Consider the following 22,860-nt stretch of genomic DNA (forward strand, 5'->3'; position numbering starts at 1 on the left):
GTATTTTAACATGCATGCTTAGCAAGTAAATTATTGGCACAACCACTTATGGGCCAAGAATAAACAGCTATTGGCTGATATAATAGTAATAAAATAACAATGTATTTTATTCTTTAAAATATTTGTATGTACCCGTAATAACAGCTATTATGTAAATGGGATAAAATTAGAATTCATTAAATTTATTATATACTTTTTCCTGTTGTTGTATATAGAGCCCTGGTATATATTATTTATTATGGTATATAGAGCCCTCTTATATGTACGGTTTAGAAGTGTTTGATTTATAAAATTATAATTTTAATTTTTGATGATAAATAAAAATTCTATTAAGTTTTTAAATTGTGATTCATTGAGTGTTTTATTCGATATAGATTTATTTGAATACTTTTAGTCGTACCTTAACTTTTAGTACTGTTTTATCGCTTTTGTAATAAAGAAACGTTCACCGGTGAATGATATTTTTAGCGTTTTGTTCCATTTCTACGCAAAACGTAAAATTAAAATTTCTGAGCTAAATAATATAATATTCAGTTAATAATTTAATATGAATGCTAGAAATTTTATATTTGTCATATCATACCTGTAAAGCGCGACTTTATTTGTATTAATTAGGACAAATGTTTGTACGTCATTTTATAGATTAAAGATTAATCTAAATTGTGGGTTTGTAGGTGAAATATTTAATTACAATTTTTTTATAATATCAATAGGATTATGTACTTGAGATTCTTAATCAATCAATATCAATTTCGTCACTATTGAAATAACTGTTTTTTTTTTGTGAGCAAAATGTTACATTCTTTTGTTTTTGATTGTTGAACTGTTAATAATAAAGTATCATTATAGTTTTTGTACTGGCGTGAGTAAATGTATAAAAGACCGTAGCAAACACGCAGATTGACTCTCAGTTAAATAACAGGTGGGTTATTATACGTAGTTCCGATCTTTAGACACGGTTTTTTCGGTTCATTAAATGACATCAATCATTTCACGCGAGGTTGCATGTTTTAACGCGCATATATGTATATTAAACTTGTTTATTTTTAACCAACTTCATAAAAGGAGGTTATACATTAGATTTTTTTGGGTTTATTTTGTATCGCAAAATGTATGTGTATACCAATTCTGAATCAATTTTGACGACTTTTTTAATCAAAAATTTTATCTTTGTGTTTTGTTTTTTTTGTAGAATAATTGATATAAATTAATACGTTTAGCGTAAACTCTTTAAAGGATTTTTATTTATGTATGCTATAAGATGACAGTATAACAACTTTAGTTATAAACATTCAAAAACTTATTTTACAATCGGAGTTTTTGTGACCTCTTAATGACTCTTTTATATCTTGTTTATATTTACATTTATTTTAAAAAGGATTTGCACTTTAACAATATTTACATAGGTACTATACACAACTAGTTTGGAAACTTTTCTTTTTGTATAGTGAAGTAATCGCATAAATTCAAACTTTTGGGTCGAGAAGTAACACACAAGATGTGGCGGGCGGAACTTTGGCAATACACAATTTGTATAGATTCAGTGAATGTATTTGAGAACATAATTTTGCAGGAAGTAGATATTTTTATTGTAAGTCATAATCTATAAGTAGGTTATTTTTATGATGATTAGGAAATGATGACCCCGCCTGCTCTATTCGTTTATACTGACAGGTACAGTTTCTTTTTTAATATGGGTTATTTGAAAACCCAATGCTAATGGTTTAATTCACTTTTCTCCTTTTATTTGGCATAAAAAATTATAAATTAATGTAAAATTTATATATATATATATATATATATATATATATATATATATATATTTTATACAACTTAGAATGGCAAACAAGCTGACGGCCCACCTGATGGAAAGTGGTAACCGTCGCCTATAAACATGAGCAGTACCATGGACATAACAGAGTTATATGGTTTGCTATTGACAAAACGCAGGTAGTATTTTAGTAGTTCAACACTCGTAAGTGCCAGTGTCATTACATGGACACAATTCGTCGGTTGTTATGTGGAACCTGCGAAGGTATTCTAAAGGTTACTCAAAATGTCAGGTTTTAGTACGCTTAGGAGGTAGTAGTAAAGTTACAAAATTTACTAACTCAGCTGGAGACGATTCATCAGAGCGCATCTTGTATGTCAAGGATCGATTATGATTTATACATCGGCGCGATTCACTTATGAAATTTATTGTTTATATATTTCGATTATCTTCACTCGAGGCTAAATTTGTACAAGTTTACAGCTGTAATACTGAGTGATTGATAGCTTTCTGTACTTTAAAGGCTATGGAATGTATTACGTGGCTTTTTATTGTCACTTCCACTCGATTTATTATTTACAACTCTTACTTGGTGTTTTTATCGTGGGTTATTGAAACATAGGATTTATATTTTAACTTTTTATAAGAATTTTGTGTTAAAGGATACTTTATAAAACATATTTTGCGAAATAAATTATGCTTAAGATTATAATTCTAGGTGGGATGAAATAGTCCACTATAAGGTGCATGCTACCTAAAATGATACTTATTTATTTTTACATATAATTATCATAAATATTGTAAGTATTTGGATGGGTTTTTTTCTTTAAAGATATTTCATTATTAGAAACATTTTTAAATGACCTCTATTGGTGGTATTGTTATGGATTAAAAATACAAAGTGCCTTTACTTCTAGGAAATCTAACAAGCCGTTTAACCAGCGTGCTATTAGTAGACTAATATCTTTCACCTACGAGAAGAAATGTAAGCTCTGCAGTAACAAAAAATCAACTATAAGTAAATAGGTGTTTACAAAAATCTGATAAAAATTTGTATGTCAAAAAATGTAATGCCACATCAAATAGTTTTAGCTTTTCTGACTATCAATAAAATAGTTGTTGCTATAGTTGGTTGGGAATCGTATTCAGTATCTTTTGGCAGGGCACCCTGATAAAAGTGCCCTGTAGCGGCCATTAAAACGATGTTTTATTCTGGCTTGTTTTACAAACGACGTCAGTGGTAATTTCGTATAAAACGTTTAATTTTAACAGTATACCGACTGCTGGCGTGACTAGACTTGCTGAAAATGAATTAATGAAATTATATCGTTATCTATACGACTTGATATCTACGGTTAAGAAATTGTGCACTTGACATTATATATAATTTTACATATATTTATTATAATGAGTAGAGATATATATTTATTATTTTACATATATTACATCTCCATATTTAGAAATAATAGAATTTCTATCGTGCCTCCGATCAAACCGTTTATAATTACTCTTCTCCATCCAAAGGTTACCTGGAAGAGATCGCTTTTAGTAATAAGGTCGCCCATTGTTTTCTCATTGTGATTATTTCTTGTAATTGTTGGTGTCTATAATAAGTTTATTTTGTAATCTTTTGGAGGAAACAATAAAGAGTATCTATCTATCTATCTATATATAAAAATGTGCGGACCCTGAATTTATATATAATCAAATATAATTTAGTTTATTATTATGTAGATGAATTAATAAAGGCTTAAATCAGTTATGAAAAGGATTCTGAATTAAAAATTCTGTTTATTTACCTATTTACCTGAAAATAAGTGAATCCATTATAAAGTATAAAATACATGTCTCATGTAAAACTGCCTATCTATAAATCAGATCAGAATCTCAAAATCATAACCAATCACAACAGGGCTATTTGAGCTTTCATCAGAATAGTGTAAAAGCTTCTGAGAAATATTCACAGCCAGCCTCGTGAGTATACTGAGGCTAAAAGTCTTACTTTAACCATAAACTTTAACGTATTTCAGATTGTAAACAATATTTATTGATTTGATTATAACAATATATCTAAGAGTGACATAATTGATACAAATATATAATATTATTGTATTGTATTGTATTGTAAAATCTTTATTGTACATAATTCATACTGAATACTTTAAAAGATTTTATATACAATGGCGGACTTATCCCATAAAGGAATCTCTTACAGTCAACATTTGTGAAGCTGAAAGAAAACTGTAGAATGTACAAGGGTAATAACAGTACAGCTAAAGATAAACTAAATAATACCCAGTAAAAATTAAACATTATATGCCAATCCGCCTGCCAAGCGTAGCAACTACTGGCAAAAAGAAAGAGGCTTATGTTCAGCAGTGGACAGTTAAAGGCTGGTATGATGATAATGATATGTATTCATAACTACCTCTTTCTCCTGATAGGTGGAAATCGAAATCTGCCTTTCCCAACAATTTTTGTGTAATCAATTCTTACGGAACACTGGTTAAATTTCTAGATTTCAATAGTTTTCAACGTGTTTTTGTACAGATAGATGTACTAAAGGAGGTAAAAGATGTTATATAAATATATTAAAGCATGTATACATATATGTCTTTAATCTTATTAAGTGAAGAAAAATTAATAGGTTAATTATTTCAGAAGATTATCGTATTGATGGTATTGGATATTATAAATTGAGTTTAAATCTATACTAATGTTATAAAGAGAAAAGATTTGATTATTACTAGTTTGATTGTAATGGAAAGACTTAAGAAATACTCAATCGATTTCAAAAATTTTTAAACTTATAGAAAGCTACATTATCAACGATTAACATGCTCGTATCTACATACATATCTATTCGTATGAAGCCGGGTCGAATCGCTAATCTTTAATAATTTAAATTATGTATACGAAAACAAAAAAAAAGATTTTGTAGATTCATCGAGTAGTAGAAATAATGAGCAGGAAGTACGAATTCACCTCTTTTCATAATCTTATTTCTAGCCAAGTTTTCTTATTAGAACTTTGTTCGGATAACGAGGGTTGAGCATTGCAAGTCCATTGGTTGCAACCCCTCGATTTACCGAGATGCACGGTTGGATGCACTCTGCTTTGATATTTTATTTCTTGATACTTTCTATAGTTATGTAAGTTTGTTGTTTTCATTGTGTTTCTTTAAACTTTGGGTCTCCGAATGCGTTTTGAAACTTGGTTTGAAACAGCCACAGTACCACTTTATCTATAGGTATAATCTACGTTTTACACAAAATTTTGCCCGTAACTTAGTATGCGTACTAGATTTTTGAAGTAAGTAACCACTTCTAGATAAGTATTAAGACAAAACATAGACCAGACAAGTTAGCTCTTCAGAAACACAAATGAGAAAACTACATTCAATTTGTTGCAGTTGTTTTTGTGCGTGATGTCGGAACAATCGTACAGAAAAACAGATAGACGTCCATTTGTAAATTTTAAAACTTATTGCTTTGACTTCTATTGATCTTATTAAAATTCCTTATAGTTATCAATTTTTGATAAAAATCTTCAATGTGTAAACATTGTCTAATTACAATTTTATTATATAAGATTGTTATAAAACTGCAAAAATTACTATACGAACTTTAACAAAATTTGGTGTGATATATAAAAATCTCATTATTATGATGTTGCTAATTGTAATACAATCAGTTTTCTATATATGTATATATATATACCTCATTCTGACCAAGTCAATGGAACAAGATCTCAGAAGGAAAGTTCTGTCTATTGATAAGTCTACAATATAGGTTTATAATAAAATAAATCTTGATAACTAAATAAAGGTTCCTCTTTTCAAAAGGAAATCTACTATGGAAACTTTTCACAAAATCCTAAAACAAGATGTGTTCACGTGCATAACTGCGAGAAATAGCTAATAGGCATGTCATAATTTAAAATTTAAGTACCAAAATTTTTCTTATTTTTAAACTTATTAAAGAAATGAATGTCATCTTAATAAGCTTCTGGTTTGTTGATATATGACTCTATTGGGATACAAAATGTGTACGCCGATGATACCGAAAACCGATATCATGTCTTGTACTAAAATTATTTTCACTAATTTAATGGCGTGACATCAGTTCAGTATGACTTTTTTATTAATTTATATAACGAATTAGATATTTATGTAAAAGAGGTGGTAATACTGAAAATCGGGACTATGATATTGAAAGATATGCTAACTGAGAGTCCCTTACGACATTCACTAAATTAGGTCTCTAATTATAATTGTACACTGTAATACTGTAATTGTAAGAAATACTAATTCTAGGGTGTATTTATTTACCCTGTGAAATGCCAAATTCTATTCTAGAATAGAAAAATATAATATTAAATAAAATTAGTTTTAGTAAAACGACATCACAGAAGATCTTAATATCACAGAAGATATAATACTCGTGTCTGAAACTTTTTTATAAAAATGTAATAAAAACAAAAGTGTGCGTTGGCCGGGAATCGAACCCGGATCAACTGCTTGGAAGGCAACTATGCTGACCATTACACCACCAACGCATGTGACGTGAAACTTAAGAATATCATCTTCTTTCAGATATTTATAACATATGGTAATAACATAAATATTTAATTAATGCAGAATATAATAAATTCTGCATTTCTAATAAAATAAATTTATAACATAGTTTCCAACAACGCCGTCAGCATTATATTATAAATTTCAATAGACGAATTCGAAATAAGTACGTAAATGATACTTATCAAAATATTATTAAATATCCAAGTCTGCATCGCGCTAATGCTACGTGTTTCTGTTTATTAATTTCAATGTACTTTATTTATTCAGTTGCAAAGTCATTAGTTAATCGATTAATGACTGTGACTTGATCAAGTCAAACGACGAGATTTCTTTTAACAAGTAACAGCATGGTTATTCATGCCGTTGGAGAACAATGTAATGAAATGGTAAAAAGAATCGTGTCATGGCCAAAGATAGATCTTTGTATTTTATTTTTTATACTACTTAGAATGGCAAACAAACTGACGGCCTACCTGATAGAAAGTAGTAACCGTCGCCTATAGACATGAGCAGTACTCTGGCTTTTATTTCAACTTCTAGAAATTACATATAAAATTTGTAGATATAAAATGGTTTTATATTGATAGTTTTACAAAGACTTTACAAGAAAGATTTAGAAAAGAAGATATTGTAGTATTACGTGGTATGTATTAATATGTGTTGAAGGTTTATGTTCAGCAGTAAAGCAATATGTTTATAGTTTATCTCATTTTTAAACTGTTTCAAGACACGTCTAAGCCATGTTTTTTATTATTTATATCTAAAAAAAATTCCACTTTCGTTCAAATTAGAAATTTAGCGTAGAAGAAAGAGACAAAGTATGAACTATTTTGTCTCTTTCTTTTATATCTAAAATGGGTTTATGAGTTTGACAAAATACGTTTTTATTAATAAGTGGGATTATACATCTATAAGATTATATTAGAAGGTTGTAAACAACCTTCTAATATAATAAAATTGTAAAGAAAAGATGTCTGTACATAGGAGATATTTAAAATAAATAATATGAGGATCTTAATAAGGTCAATAGAAGCCGAAACAATAATTTAAAAAAATTTGTCTGTGTATTAGTTTGTTCCGATATCACTCAAAAAATACTGTACTAAATCAAATGCAGTTTTCATAGCTATTTTTCATTGGATTTCCTACTTCTGAAATCCACACGTACGAAGTAGCGGGCAAAAAATATAAAGTCAGTGATTGTCACTTGATCATCTGACCTACTTAGTACTCTATTCAATATTTTTTTCATTTTCAAACTCCTAATTTCCGCTTAGATAAAAAGCAGATAAAATTTTAGCTGTGAACTAGAGAACTGAAGACTATAGGAAAAATAATAGGTATTTTCTTTCTATTGCATCAGTGGTAATTCTAGAATATTTTTATCCAACTGGATATAATATTCTGGCATTATCTGTACTAATGTTATAAAATGTGATTGTTTGTTTATAATGAATAAACTTAAAAACTATTTAATAAATTTTCAGTTTTTCTACATTATCAGCGAATAACATAGGCTATTTATTTTCAAAAATTATATCTTCCCGTACAAAGCTGGGCCGGATGCTAGTTTTAACCAAAAAAAATTGTTTTTCTTGATTGCGTATTACATTTCAGTTAAAATATGTAAATTTAAAGTTGCGTGAGAACGAAACAACTACTAAAAATTGGACGATTAATGTATTTAGGTCTATGGAGTTACTAAAAATAATACCTAAGGGGAATCCCTGATATACATACGTATACCTTAGTTCTCAGTTTTTTTTTATACTACTAAGGTGGCAAACAAGCATACGGACCACCTGATGGTAATTGGTTACCGTAGCTTATGAACACCTGCAATACCATGCAATACCAGAGGTATTATGCGCGCGTTGCCGACCCTGAAGAAACCACTTTACCCCCTTTTTAAAGAACCCCATGTTGTAGTCTCTTGAGAAAACCTCGGCAGGGAGCTCATTTCATAATCTGAGTGTTCGCGGGAGAGAACATCTCTGAAACCGTGCTGTACACGACCATTTAGGCAGTAGGATATGAGGATGAACTCCCTATCGATGGCGAGCCGTACGATGGTAGAAAGTGGCCGTGAGCATAATATTGAACAATTCCTCTGAGCACAATCCGTTGTTCAAACGGTAAAACACGCAAACACAGATCTAAGTAATAAACGCTTAAAGGGTTGCCATCGCCTGCATAGCATAACCATGTTATTGTTTATATACGATTATATGTGAGAATCGTTTTATATTTTTTAAATACCTGATTTTGTTAACATGTTAAATTAATTACTTTATAATGAAACATATGCAAAATTTATGTTAGATAATAATATATAATCTATTAACGCAATAATCTTATAAATAAATAAATATTTTTATAATTATCTTATAAAATAAATAAACCTTATTATAATAGTTATCTGTTTATATTATACATCTACTGTTATATTCAACATTATTAATTAAATATGACAAATATAAAAAAAAAAATAGATGACTAGCTGGACCCTTAACTTTATACCAGAGGAAGACTGTACAAAAGTCGATTGTTTAGGTACCTCTGTCCCATTCGTGTTTCTACCGTGAAGCAGTTGTGTTTGCATGGCTGTGTTTCGGTTTGAAGGGTGGGATATGGCGTGAATTTACAGGATACAGATGAATAACATTTATGTCCTCAGGAATGGCAACGCATGGGGGGTATCATGGAATTCTCTCTGAAATACTCTGTTATGTCCATGGTACTGCTCATGTCTATAGGCGACGGTTATCACTTTCCATCAGGTGGGCCGTCAGCTTGTTTGCCATTCTAAGTTGTATAAAAAATCATATTTATATTTCCAGCAGTATATAAAAATATAACGGTATATCTTTATTTACTCATTCTATTATATTACTATTTTTATTACTGCATTGAAGATACTTCTCCCTCTTATTAGTCTTAATTTATCTATAACTACAAACGATATAGAGTCGTTACAACTGTAATAAAACCAGCTAGCGAATTGAGGATTTCATACACTTAATGGAAAAATAGATTGTATTTAATAAGTCCATCAATGTGTTAAAGTATTTAAATATAAATGATTTTAGTTTTTCGTATATGTTATTACATCGAATTCGTGGAATGATGGCATTTTAGTAAAATTTTTAAGGAACTTTAAACTTTAGTTTCTCAATTATACTGTATTCTTTGTGAATTTTTAAAATATGTGTTTTATTATTTAAATACAAAATTATTATTGGTTTACATTCTGTACATACAAAGATACTATTATGATATACGTAGATACACTTATACGTAATTTTTTGGCTACGATTTCGGTTGCCTAGACATTGTCAATTATTCCACAAGAACGGATAACCAAGATAAACATAAATATGTCCAATTCATTGTTTGTTCATGTTCAATTATAAATATGTTCCCGAATTTCATCTATTCCGTACAGCTATTTATGTGTGATTGAGTAACAAATATTTATACAAATGTTTTTGGAATGTATCATATTTTCTAATATTAAAAATGTGAAAGTGATTTTGTTTGTTTGTTATCTTAGCACTTAACGGCTTAAGTTATTATGAAATGGAGGAGGCTATAGGTTACCTTTTTCATCTGTCAATAAATAAACCGCGGTCACGTGGACGAAGTCGTGGGTAAAAGCAAAATTAAATATATAAAATTAATATTATTAATTAATTCTTTCTAAGTAATAACATTCATTCATATTTCTGCAGATTTATTTAAAATTAAAGTACGATATTTAACCACACTATCCCGAGCGAACACAGACAACACGGTCAATGAATACAACCAACCGAAAAAATAATGTTTCACTCAAAACAGTTGGCTGCACTCTGCCGTACTTGTTGTTGAGTACTTTTGCACGCTACGTTTGAAGGATCCGAAGTTATAGTACGAAGCTAACACGATTATAAATCATCTCTTCAGATTATGTTCTGTGTTGCTTGTTGTAGCGAGAAGATAGCAACTACTAGCGTGCCAGATAATTTTTAATGTACGTATGGAGTCGCGCTGTATCAATAGTGCTATTTTAATTGCAGCGAACATTAAGCAAAGATAATGTTTAAGTAGATTAGATAGAATCTATTCAGATCGCAATATATAATAATCATGACAGTGATGTGTGAAGAGATGCTTATCGTGGACAGTTGATTTCATAGATTGTAAACGTTAGCAACTGGTAAAACTAGGCTGACAGCCGATGGCTGTTTCATAAAGCTAACTAGCTATTGGTCGCGGTTTTGCTCGTAGTATTTTGATGGAAATTCAGAAATATCATTTTTCACTTTATTGAAGCTCTGTTTAAAATTTTATGCTTCCAGACTCGACCACCTACCAATTAATTTACAAAAAGGTCTTACAGAGTGTCAAGAAACATTGTAATGAAAAATACCATAATAATAAAAAAAAATAGTGAGAAATAGAAATAAAGCTTATCTTTAATTGTGGTCAAAGGGTGCAGATTTACGTTCAGTAGTGGAAAAACTGAGTTGATGATGATTTTAATGTAATGACTTTACCTGTGTGTAATGTAAAAGAAGTCGATGCGAATGTTGAGATTTATGTATAGTGTATTAAGAGTGGACGGAATAAAATTTTTACAATGTATAAAATGACGTTTATTTGTTTATGATGTAGGATCACCAATATAAGATACCTACAGCGAAACATTTCGATATAAAACACTAGTGAATTACGGCTAACTAACTGTTCTTACATTTAGAGGAAACCACAGCATGCTTTGCGTTTAAAAAAAATTAAACAGGCATTAAATTACTGAAATAGAATTAAATTATTTTTAGAAAATAGAATTTCATTAGTTTTAAAGTATTAGGGTATTCGAAAAGTATTAGTTTGTCTTGGTATATGCCATATGTATATACATATTGCAAGCGTAAAAAGCCGCAAACACTGGTGGCAAACAAAAAGTAAACATTATTTTTTATTATGAAGCTCTTTTTTCTTATTTGCGTACAACATTGTAAGATTTCAGTAGTAAAATGAATCCATTTCTTTCATTCGTTCGGACATTTGACTTTTATTTTTGATGATTTGGAATACAACTTTCTTTTTATTTAGTTTTTAAGTTCACTTAAATCTAGGGTTGAGCTAACACGTGTCATAATTTTGCTATAATATTATTGTAAATGTAAAAGTTTGTACAAATATTTGGATGTTAGTTATTAAATTAAGTTTATCGGTTTAAAGGATTTTATTAAAATTTAGTTGCTACATTAGACATTTTTTATCCTTCATGGGAACAAAATAACGACATACTACTTTATTTAATAATTTAAGCTTTTTTTCTGAGAATTCTTTCATAATTAATGAAATCAGTTTATTATTAACGACGGTAGTTGTAATGATGATAACAATGATTGTCCAATCGTGATAACTAGAATTAGTGAAATAGTTGTGTCATAGTCAAGCTTTTCTGAGGCAACCCTGTAGGACTGTACACGTTTTATTTTTTTTGTTTATGATCGATCAGATAGTGAACGTCTGTTACAAATGGAGCAATCGAACGGAATTTAAAGAGGGGGTTTCAAAAACTGACATGTAACAGTTACGATAAGTAGATTCATATCTTGGCGTCCGTTTTGGCCACACACATAGCGAAATATCTAGTACATACATACATACATATCTGTCACGCCTGTCTCCCATTAGGGTAGGCAGAAACAATGGAACGCCAAATGCTTCGATTCAAACAAACCTCTTTCGCTTCTTCCACATTCATCAATCTTGTCATACACGCTCGTCGGTTACGGGTACTTTTAATTTGGCCCTTCTTCAGCACGTCGCCTATTTGGTCGACATACGTCCGTCTAGGGCGGCCCCTACCGACATTTCCATTCATTCTTGCTCGATAAATCTCTTTCGTAATTCTTCTTTCATCCATCCTCTCCAAATGACCAAACCAACGCAACATTCCTTTTTCGATTTTGGTCACTACATCAAATATCTAGTATATGTAATTAATTAAAGATTAATAAAAATAATAATAAAAAATAATAAAAAATTACTGCCACTTAATTAATAATTAAGTGGCAGTAATTTTTAAGATTGTCAAATCTCTTGTTTGTTGAAATATTTTATATAAGATCGAATTACGGTCGGGGCAATCTATGAACTGTGTAAATGACGGACTTTTTGTCTGTGAACAAAATTTATAATAAATAAGATTACATCATTGAATCTCCACCTCCCACTGTAACGTGATAATATTTTTGAAAATAACTACATTGCCTACATCAAAAACAACCAAGGGGCCAAAGATGAAAGCAATTCTATTCCAATGTGAAAGCGAATTTCGAAGTGCCATTAAGCTCAACTACACAGATAACGCAAATAACTTTTAGGGGCAGTTGCCATGTATCGCCACGTAGAAATGGTTCGGGGTTGTATGATGTTAACTAAGTGTATGAGATTTATTGTTACATTATTGATGAGATATTATGTGCAAGAAACAGGAAACAAACACGATATTGTGAGTCAATAGGTTGTTTCCTTGTTATTGGTATTTTTATCTGCGTTGAAGTGAAAGAAAATTAATATATCGGTGATAATTTTTTTTTAGGGAAATCATCAGTTGAATTCAAAGTCTTGAGAAGGACTAAGGTATACCCAGGTAGCAAAGTGACGTCTGCGACTCAAATAAGATGTCAGTTTTAAATTATTTTAGGATCGATGACTAAAAATCGACGTCAATATGACCAATAATTGCAACCTAGGTAGTTAGATTAAGAAAATGTTGGGAACGTGAGTAATAAACTTGATATATTTATAGTTTCAAAGTTCATCTAATCCAATTTACCCAGCCATACTCCAATCAGATTAAAAAGTTATGCAAGGAAAATCGTTAACGTTGTATCTTGTAATTTCAAAGAGATGAAGGGTGCATTCAGACTGCAGAATTATCTCTATTTAATACATTTTTTACCCTAATATTTATTATTTTTAAAAACAAAAAAGAAAGACATGTATAACATCCTAACTGGAAGTATACTGAATGTAAGTGATAATTGTTTGAGGATAAGTCACTGAACTCATCATTCGTTTCTTCTACAAGACGGTCTATTATTGCTGATATGGTAAATAAGCAAGAAAAATAACAAACATATTAACAAATCAGCATCTTTATTACGTTTGTCATAAGGATTATTATTGTACTGACCAGCAGATTTTGAATATAGATTATCCGAGTCAAAGTGGCATCGGTTTGTAAAGATTGAACGCCCACTGAATAAATTATCAGGCATCATAGACATTTTGAACCGCCCTTTTCAAGCCAATATATTATTACCTTCTCTAGTAACAAAAGTACAGACACAATACGTCCAAGGTTTACCCTTTTATATGTAAAGAGTGTGATAAAAATATATAGAGGATATCTATATTTATTATTTGTACAATCCTTTGCAAATACCGGACACTTGTATAATAGGTATCTTAAAAATACGATTGAATATTTTGTTTTATAAATTTCATAGATTTTGTATACAAGTTATTTATTTCAGATGTAGGAAAACCAATGAAATAGAATCTAGTGGATGATATATCGAGATAAAACATACACTATTATTAAGTTATATGTTCAGGAATATAACTGTGAATAGAAAAACCGCAATTTCTTGTAGTAGTTTTTGCGTGATAAACGTACATATAGACAATCAAACAAACAAAATTTCTAAAAAATATTGCATTGGGTTTTATTGGTCCTATTAAAAAATAATATGAGAGATATTATTTTTTCTTAAATATCTTCCATGTACAGACATCGACTATTTATAATTTTATAATATTAGTAAGATAACCTGCAATTAGGAATCCTAAGTAAGCATTATTTTTATTGGAATTTCGAAAAATCTTAGCATAATATGAATTTGTTGTTTTTTAATAGTTGTTTAAACAATTGTTTTTTTTTATTATGCTGTTAAAGGACAATTTATATAACTACTAGCCTTTACATGCGACTTTGTCCTCGTGATCGGATTATGGTCAGTGATCGAGAAAAAAGTAACCTGTAACCTTCTCAATCCCATAGAGTACATGTATACTAAATTTCGTAGTGATTGATTAAGCAGTCAAAGCGTTATAACAAACAAACTCACTTTCATTTATAATATTAGTAAGAATTGTGAGCATTGACTCGCACTATATTACCATCCGAACAATTGCGTTACTGTTGTCTTTTAGTAGTCTATGGAAGAGTGCCATAAAACAAACGAGTGTCAATAGACAATGGATGTATACATGATCATTATTCGGTAAATAAATATGCTATACCATATTTATCAAAGAAAATAGACTGCCGAAGGTCTATGTTCTAAGATTCATCCCTATTTTCCTTTACTTTTATAATGTTTAATGCATACACCTTAATGCTGGAGCTTCTTGATTTTTCTCTACAATAGGATCGTATCATAAGTATAAAATATACATTGTAAAAGTGAATATATATTATACAATATACTTATAAGTCATGTACTTAGTGGTATTTTATATACATAATAGTTACACACTTAACAACAGCAATGGCGAACATTTACGAGAAGCTACGTAATTTTGCAGAAATATAAATGAGCTCAAATGTGGAGACCGATATTTTCTACCCCTATTTACATTTCGACACCATTTGCCAAACGAATGGATGGAGTTACTCGACTTGATGATGTTTCCTAACCTCAATTGCGTTTAACGCACCACGTACTTTTTCTACATATGTATTTTACTATTTACAATACTCTTTATATATGTTAATATATTTTTAGATTGATTTTCTTCATTAATATAAGACACTTAAGAGATCTAATAATTATTAATTGTATTTTTATTACTAAAGAAAATTGGCGAAGAATTTTAATTTTTTATTATAAATTACAATAATAATTAAGATAATTTAAGTATGTATTTCTTAAATATCATAGAATTTATATTTGTTACAAATGTAATTGTATTTAATTAATAATAATATGCTGGTGATAGCTTTTATCTGTCTGGATCCTAATACCTAATATCGATTTTTAATCGATTCTATTCCAAACTTTATTTGGAAATAGACTATAGGAATCGATATTATTCAATCTCAGTATACATAAAATGTATACTCAAATTCGTTTATATATAGTTGTATCCTTAATAATATTCTAAATACGTTAAAGTTAGTTTGTTTTTATTTTCATATCGAAAAATATTGTAAAGGATTTGTATTATTATTTTAATTGATATCGTATTGTTAATAAAATCTGATCTGTAGGTGGTTAATCTTTTAAGACAGTAACTGCATTTATTTTCCATCGCCCTACATACAAGATGCAAACGAAGGATTTCCTTTCAATAGTTAGTAATACAGAGAATTTTATTATGAAACTAATTAGTTATTTATTAACTAGCTGTTACTTTTTTACTTTTTCTCTAACAGTAAATAGTTTTCAAAAGTCTACAATTTTATTATTAGTTCCAAATAATTATTTAGTATAATACATTTCATGTTAATATAATCAGTAGTTATTATCTTTCGATACTAATACCTGGAGTTATTATTTCATATGTACTTGTATATGATTTTGTAGCGAAATATGAGGAAAACCCATGTCCAACAGTAGCTGATAGAACGTTTGCAATGACGATATATATTATCAGGATCGCTTTAAGAAATATTTTTTGTATCACCATATATGTAATCTGATAAATATTGATCACTATATATTTCTACGTTTCAAGCGTGAACAATTTTATAGTAGTTGGTCACTACCTACTAATCATCGGGCATTGAACCTATATGATATATTATCCCTTTCAAAGTATATAATAATATACACCTTGTTAGAGGTAAAACAGGTCTCTGAACAAGTCAAATGGAACAATGATCCACAAATTGGTTTATTGAACTAATTCCATAACGTAACACCTGACTCAAATTGACTACACATCCTGCAATGTTTGACTTTCATGTAAGATTATTAAACTGAACCTTATGTCAAATATGTTAGAGTTTGCTTTGATTCAGTTTGTTTACGTAATTAATTGGGCTTCGCTGTGTTCCTTCACGATTGGTTTTTTTATTTTCTTTTTTCTTATTAAGCTTACGCTTTTTATTATTTATGGCAGGCAGAAACCACTGACAATTGCTTTTTTCTAGTTTAATATACCTACATTCTCAACTTCCTATATATTTCCACATATACAACGAATAATACACATATATGAAGAAATGATGATGATGATGATGATGATGATATAAATGAAAATACCATTGGGTATTTATAATTCATAAAGAGATTTTATAATTATCTTTAAATTTAAATTATCTTAATTTAAACAAATTTCTTTACAAGCATTTTTTAATCCGTCTTTTCTAATCTGCTGCAGAGTTATGAATGTCGTTATCTGCTGAGAAGAGCCTGTAACTTCTATTTGATCGTAGTAAATATTTGATTTTAGCCACTATATCTTCTATTAAACTACTGTAACATAAATAATGTAACGACATTATTTTTCCTTTAATTTCTATTTCACATATCGCTAATAAATTGCCTTTCTATGATTTTATATTAAATCATGAGAAAAGCAATATTGGCCGACAAAAATAATACCTACATTTAATTACATTAATGACCTAGAACAACAATTAAGCAGTTTCACACAAATTATCGATGACATGTGACATGCGGTTTGTTTCTCATATGTCTTTCTTTAAAGCCGTCCAATTAAATTATTTTTTGAAACAATAAATTAAATTATTTTGTAATTTAACCATCATTTAACAGCTACTGTCGGTTTTGCAATTACAGTTGTACGGTAGCATTGGTAACATGACACGTAAACTGAAGGTCAGTTTCACACCTTATCTCCAAGGCACATCTAAAAAGTGATTTCTTGCTAAAATAAATTGACCGTTGAATATTGTTTTTATTAATAGGGTTGTGATGTTTTAATATTGACAATTTCTTAATTTAACGTTACAATTTGTATCGTAGTGACTAATAATTGGTCTCTCCATTTAAACGTGGAATTCATTTACGATTTAAGATCCAACTCTTACTACAACTAGTTTACAAATATTAGTATGTTTTAAATAATATCATGTACTGAATCATTATTATAAGTCAACGTGGTTCTAACTGATAGACAGATGTCCTTCTCAGTATAAGAGTTGCTGAAAGTAGTGGTGTATCTTTTATTACTACGCTGCGCTGGCCAAATGACTTGAAAAAGGAATTTATTTCATTTTTTCTATGTAGGTGTATTATGATTTACTACTAAAGTTGCCTCACAAAACATCCTGGGGATGAATATAAATTATGACGTATTCCAAAAACAAAACTTTGTTGCATTAGTTTAGATGCATGTTCATCACTTGTTCCGACTCCTTTTTTTTATTACAAAATGGTTTTATGCGTGTTGGTAAGTGGTGATACTATTATAGAATTATATTATCTGTGACGATGATAAGATCTACGATGAATGCGCTTAAGAGTGCAACGTGTCACCTCTCCTTTACATTGATAGAACATTAAGAGGTGAAAACATAATTACACTAGTATAAGAAAAAAAGAAAGCACAAAATAAAACCTAATAATAATGGCTTGGTCTGCATGGTAATAGCAGACTTGCAACTCCCTCTTATGGGGAGAAACCTAGTACTGAATTGTTAAGAAGTAGATTACTCATAATACATAAACATTGTTTCATTAGTACCTTATACATGGTTGAACAAAACACGGCACGCCATTTTTGTGTTATTCATGTTCCTACAATGACTTTTTAATATTAATTCAATGTAAAATAGATATCCACTGCATGTCCTGTAAGTAAATTTAGCATATAATGAATTGTTAATGTTCTTAATCACTAAGCCGTATAAAAGATGTCTTTAAAATTATATATTTATGTTAATGTCAAGATAATTCCTTATTGAAACCACACAAGTAATCATTAAATTAAGAATGAAAAAGCGGCAGATAAAATTAATGCGTCTTCGTCAAACGTCGAGAACCAATCCGAATAAATCTTCAAACAAAAAAAAAACCATACAGAAATGGGTTTATCCGACTGGAGTTAAAATGCCGCAGACTATACACAAAGACTTTAAACTTTTAACACTCTTTTTTGTATTGCGAGTTAAAAGCATCTCAATAGAAATAAAAGTAAATAACTTGCCGACCATTTTCTCAAAGTGCTCGATCCAAAAAACGAGCTGAGTTAAGCAGTCATTTGAAATAACGTCGACCACAATATGACAAACATAACGATGAAAGAAAATGCCGTTGACAGTGTAAAACTGGAAACCTCCTAGCGAATTAAATTTATTCTTTTTTTTTTCTTTATATAACTTGTTCATTATATAATAATGACTATCTCTATAGAATAAGCTACGGTTATAATTTTCTATCAGAAGGGTTATTAGCTTGTTTACCATTTTAAGTTGCACAAAAAAGACAATAAAAATGTATTCTGTGATTAGACAAATGCAACTAATTTGTTGAAAATTTTCACAGAGTAGGTAATTTCGAAATAAATTTGTACTTATATGGATAAATTAAAAAATAAAGTAAAAATTAGGGTGAAAAATATCATAATTTCAGTACTTTTATGAGTTTACGTGTTGTCTGGCAATGAACATGGATAAGGATAGATTACTTTTATCTCGGTTCCAGAGAAACTTTCTCCCACGAACCCTCAGTCTGTGGAATGAACTCCCTGCCCTAGAGAATACAGTATAGGCTTTACAAAAAGGATATAATAAAGGGTATAAGGTTTTTTCAGAGTCGGCAACACATACGTGACACCCCTAGTGTTGCAGGCGCTCATAGGCTATAGTGATCGTTTACCATCAGACAGGCTGTATGTTTGTTTGCCACCTTTGCGGCAAAAAATCTCAATCAATGTCTCTGTAATATGGACGAAGTAACGATTGTATTTTTTTTTATTTTCAACCAACTTTAGAAGGAAGAGGTTCTCCATACGATATCAATAATGATTTTTTCTGTATATCATCTTAATTTTTCTTCGATTGAAGTAGCTCTTTCCTAATACAAAAATTCATAGTAAAAATTCTTTTATAAGACCTTTGTTTTATTCTCTCAAAGATCAGCAAATTAACGCTGCTAACTGTCAGTTCAATTGTGACAAGGGTGCACTCCAAACATGAATTATTGTCGTGTTATGATACAAAAATAGGAGTCTATAAATTTATGACACTAACATATTTTTGTTACATTTATTAAATTTGAAGTAGCAGCCAATACAGAACGAAGAAAATCTTTCTTAATTTTGTTTTTTGATTTAACTAAAGTTAAAATGTGTGTTTGCGCCACAACTAGTTTAAATCTCGTGTAATAGACAAGGACAGACATACTTCACGATCTAGGGCCGAAAGAAGCCGAGTACACCCGCGCCGCTGCTGGGAAAAAAGATGGCGGTTTTCTTCGTTTTCCCGCTCGTGTTTGAGAAACGCCGCTTGCACATAATTACATTTCATAATAATTAAATCACTAAAGCTTAATATAAACTATCAAATTATCAAGGTGTATGTCGGTGGTATGATATTCAAGGTGTATATACACTAATTCCGCCGCGCGTGTTGTGTGGTGACCCGTTAATCGGTTCCTGCAGCGGCCATAGCAGAATCCAGGTACGCTCGTAACTCCTTACTTTGCCCGAATCGTGACCTGTGATGACTGACTAGTCGAAGGAAACATCTCTCGGGATACAAATCCCCAGGGAACCGCTTTAACAATGTGCATTAAAATATACAAATTATATATATATATATATATATATATATATATATATATATATATATATATATATATAACACGGAATGATGTTCTCTAGTAGTTAAACATTGGACAAACAGATAATACAAATAAATACATCAAATAATTAACTGTATTAGAAAAATAAAAAAAAAAAACAATCTATAACTTAATAAACAGAATAACCAGCAAGGATAAGTTTAAATGGAAAGTGAGAAAAAAGACTATGAAGTTTAAAAAATGGACTTTTTTAAGAAATAGGAGCGCTATTTATGTTTACGTCAGTTGGTTGAGGGTAGATCTTATGTCAAGAAAGTACGTTCCAGTGTTTAATAGCCTGAACAGTGAAAGAATAGGAAATGAAACCAGATCTAATTGTTTTTAATTTATTTTGTATAATTTTAATTATTGTAATGTTAAGGATTTAAAGTTTCAAGCATTTACGTTATTTTTTTTCAGATGTGTTATTACATCTTGTATACATAGAATTTATGAGTATAGCTATTTATTAATCTATTAATTTATCTTATCTATTAGATAAAGTAAGTAAAGATCTTAATGTAGTATGATTTATTTCAGAAAAATTATAGGGAGAGTGGAGCGCAATCTTGATAAGAGATAATGCAATATCATAAATGATATATTGGCAATATTCACGAGTGGAAAGTATATATGTAGGTATGTATCTCCACTAGTCAACAAATATAATTATTATTAATTAGATATATGGTACATAGTTGGGGCTATCTTCATCTGTTTCTCCAGTGGTAAACGTTGGTGGAGACTGAGAGAATAGGAGCAAATGTGATCAAATTAGTATATTTATTTTCTGGTTACATACTGATTGTTTATTGGTATACTTATTGAAGGGTCAAGAATTATATTCTTCATATAATAAAATATATTGAGTGATTTACGATTTAAGGTTTTCTTTCAAATGAAATGACAGCTAGGGAGAAAATTATATATTAAAAATAATTATCAAAGTTCAATAGTGCGTAAAATAATTACACATATAAAATACAAACTAATTTAGACTTGAGAAGTTCTTTTTGAAGTTGTTTAAAAATATTTAAATCTGTATGAAATTGAATACAAAATAACATTTCAAATGTAAATGTAAATAATAAAAAAAGACCTCAACGTCTTGTAAGCAGACGCTACTTTTTATTATAAATTAACATTTTTATAAAATATCAATATAAAAATGTCACAAGAAAGCGACTCGATTTATGCGACAAATTATGCCAAAAGAAGTGCACATATCAAGCTCGTTAACTCGCTGACGATACAAAAACTCGACAAAATGTATTAAATGAGCAATCCTCGCTCCACCACGGTCCCAGTCTTATTTGATAAACAACCATCCAGAATAATATATCACCGAACACGATGTATTTTGACCCGAATTAAAATATCTCTGTCCGAGTGACCAAGTGCAGGGATGCCCCTGTGTCGCGACAGGAAGCCTAAACGGTACTTTTTGTCGTTTCTTTATTGCTTTTGTTTCCTTGTTTGTCATTTTGTACGAGGGCTACCGGTTTTTATGTCGTCCACGACTAGATCTGACATATGGAATGCGGAAATCGGTGCCTAAGTTTTGCCATGTACATCCCGCATTCACAATTTGTTTTAAATAAGAGATAAAATCAATATTTGTCTTGTTGTATTTATAATTAAATTATTGTGTTTTAAAAATAATCCTTATCTAATTCTACCTTTCATTACGTATTTGGGCGTATAATACAGTTATATAATTTCAATTTAAGTTGATATATTAAAAGATATTGTAAATCACAATAATTATATTATTCGATATTATCTTGTAAATTATCGTTAACAAATTGAATTGCTAATAATAATTTTTATATCACGTACATAACTATTATAAAAGCTATTGTTTCATCTGAATAGTTGGACATAATCCTTATCGTATAGAAATTAATGTGACATGTAATAAATGATTTAACTTAGGTCGTATGAAGGTAGGGTCCTCTTATTTATTATGTAGCTGCGTGACATACTATCATAATAGCCGTTACTTGTCCACTGCTGAAAATAAGTCTCCACCATAAGGAGAGTTTTGCCAGTAGTTGTTATGCTTGGCAGGAGAGTTGGCAACCTCATTTAAACTTTGATGATTTTTAAAAGGTACGCTGTTTCCCATCCCTCGGTCTTTTAGGTCTTTTAGTTGCCTCTTGTGACATCCACGAGAGATGTAGGGTCGGCAATGCATTGTTGATTCTCCTGGTGTCATTATATTAACCTCTTGTTAACAGTTCTTTCACATAAAAAAATATCAAAATCTAGAATAATCAAAGAGGTTCCTTTATATTTGGTATAAGCTGAATTTTATATGGGTACTAGCTGATCGTGCAAAAGCTGTTCTGTCATATAAATATTTTTTCTGGATAGGGATACCGTAATCACCTAGCAGTATGAAATATACTTTACGACGTGTTCTCATACCTAGCAAATATATATAAAACAATTTTATAAAAATCGGTCGAGCCGTTTCAAAGGAGCTCAACAATAAACACTGTGACACGAGATTTTTATATAAAACATTAGATTATACTCGTATGTTTTTTGTAATATATTTTATATGCAACTTAGAATGGCAAATAAGCTGACGACCTACGTAATGAAAATGATAAAGTCGCCTATAGACATGAACAGTACCTACCATGGACATAACAGAGTATATTATGTCCCATGATACTCTTCAT

At 29.9% G+C, this 22,860-nt stretch overlaps 1 protein-coding gene and 1 non-coding gene across 2 annotated transcripts in view; both read right to left on the minus strand.

The window, feature by feature from the left end:
* LOC113509606 (monocarboxylate transporter 10-like) overlaps positions 1 to 22,860 on the minus strand; it is a 146,213-nt gene that overhangs the window by 62,124 nt on the left and 61,229 nt on the right. The gene's annotated exons all lie outside the window — the stretch shown is intronic.
* On the minus strand, positions 6,257 to 6,328 carry Trnag-ucc (transfer RNA glycine (anticodon UCC)). Its single transcript has one exon. It is a non-coding gene; the product is annotated as a tRNA-Gly (tRNA).

This window comes from Galleria mellonella, unplaced genomic scaffold (assembly GCF_026898425.1).
Source record: "Galleria mellonella isolate WM207_F2 unplaced genomic scaffold, CSIRO_AGI_GalMel_v1 utg57, whole genome shotgun sequence".
NCBI classification, from domain to species: Eukaryota; Metazoa; Arthropoda; class Insecta; order Lepidoptera; family Pyralidae; genus Galleria; species Galleria mellonella.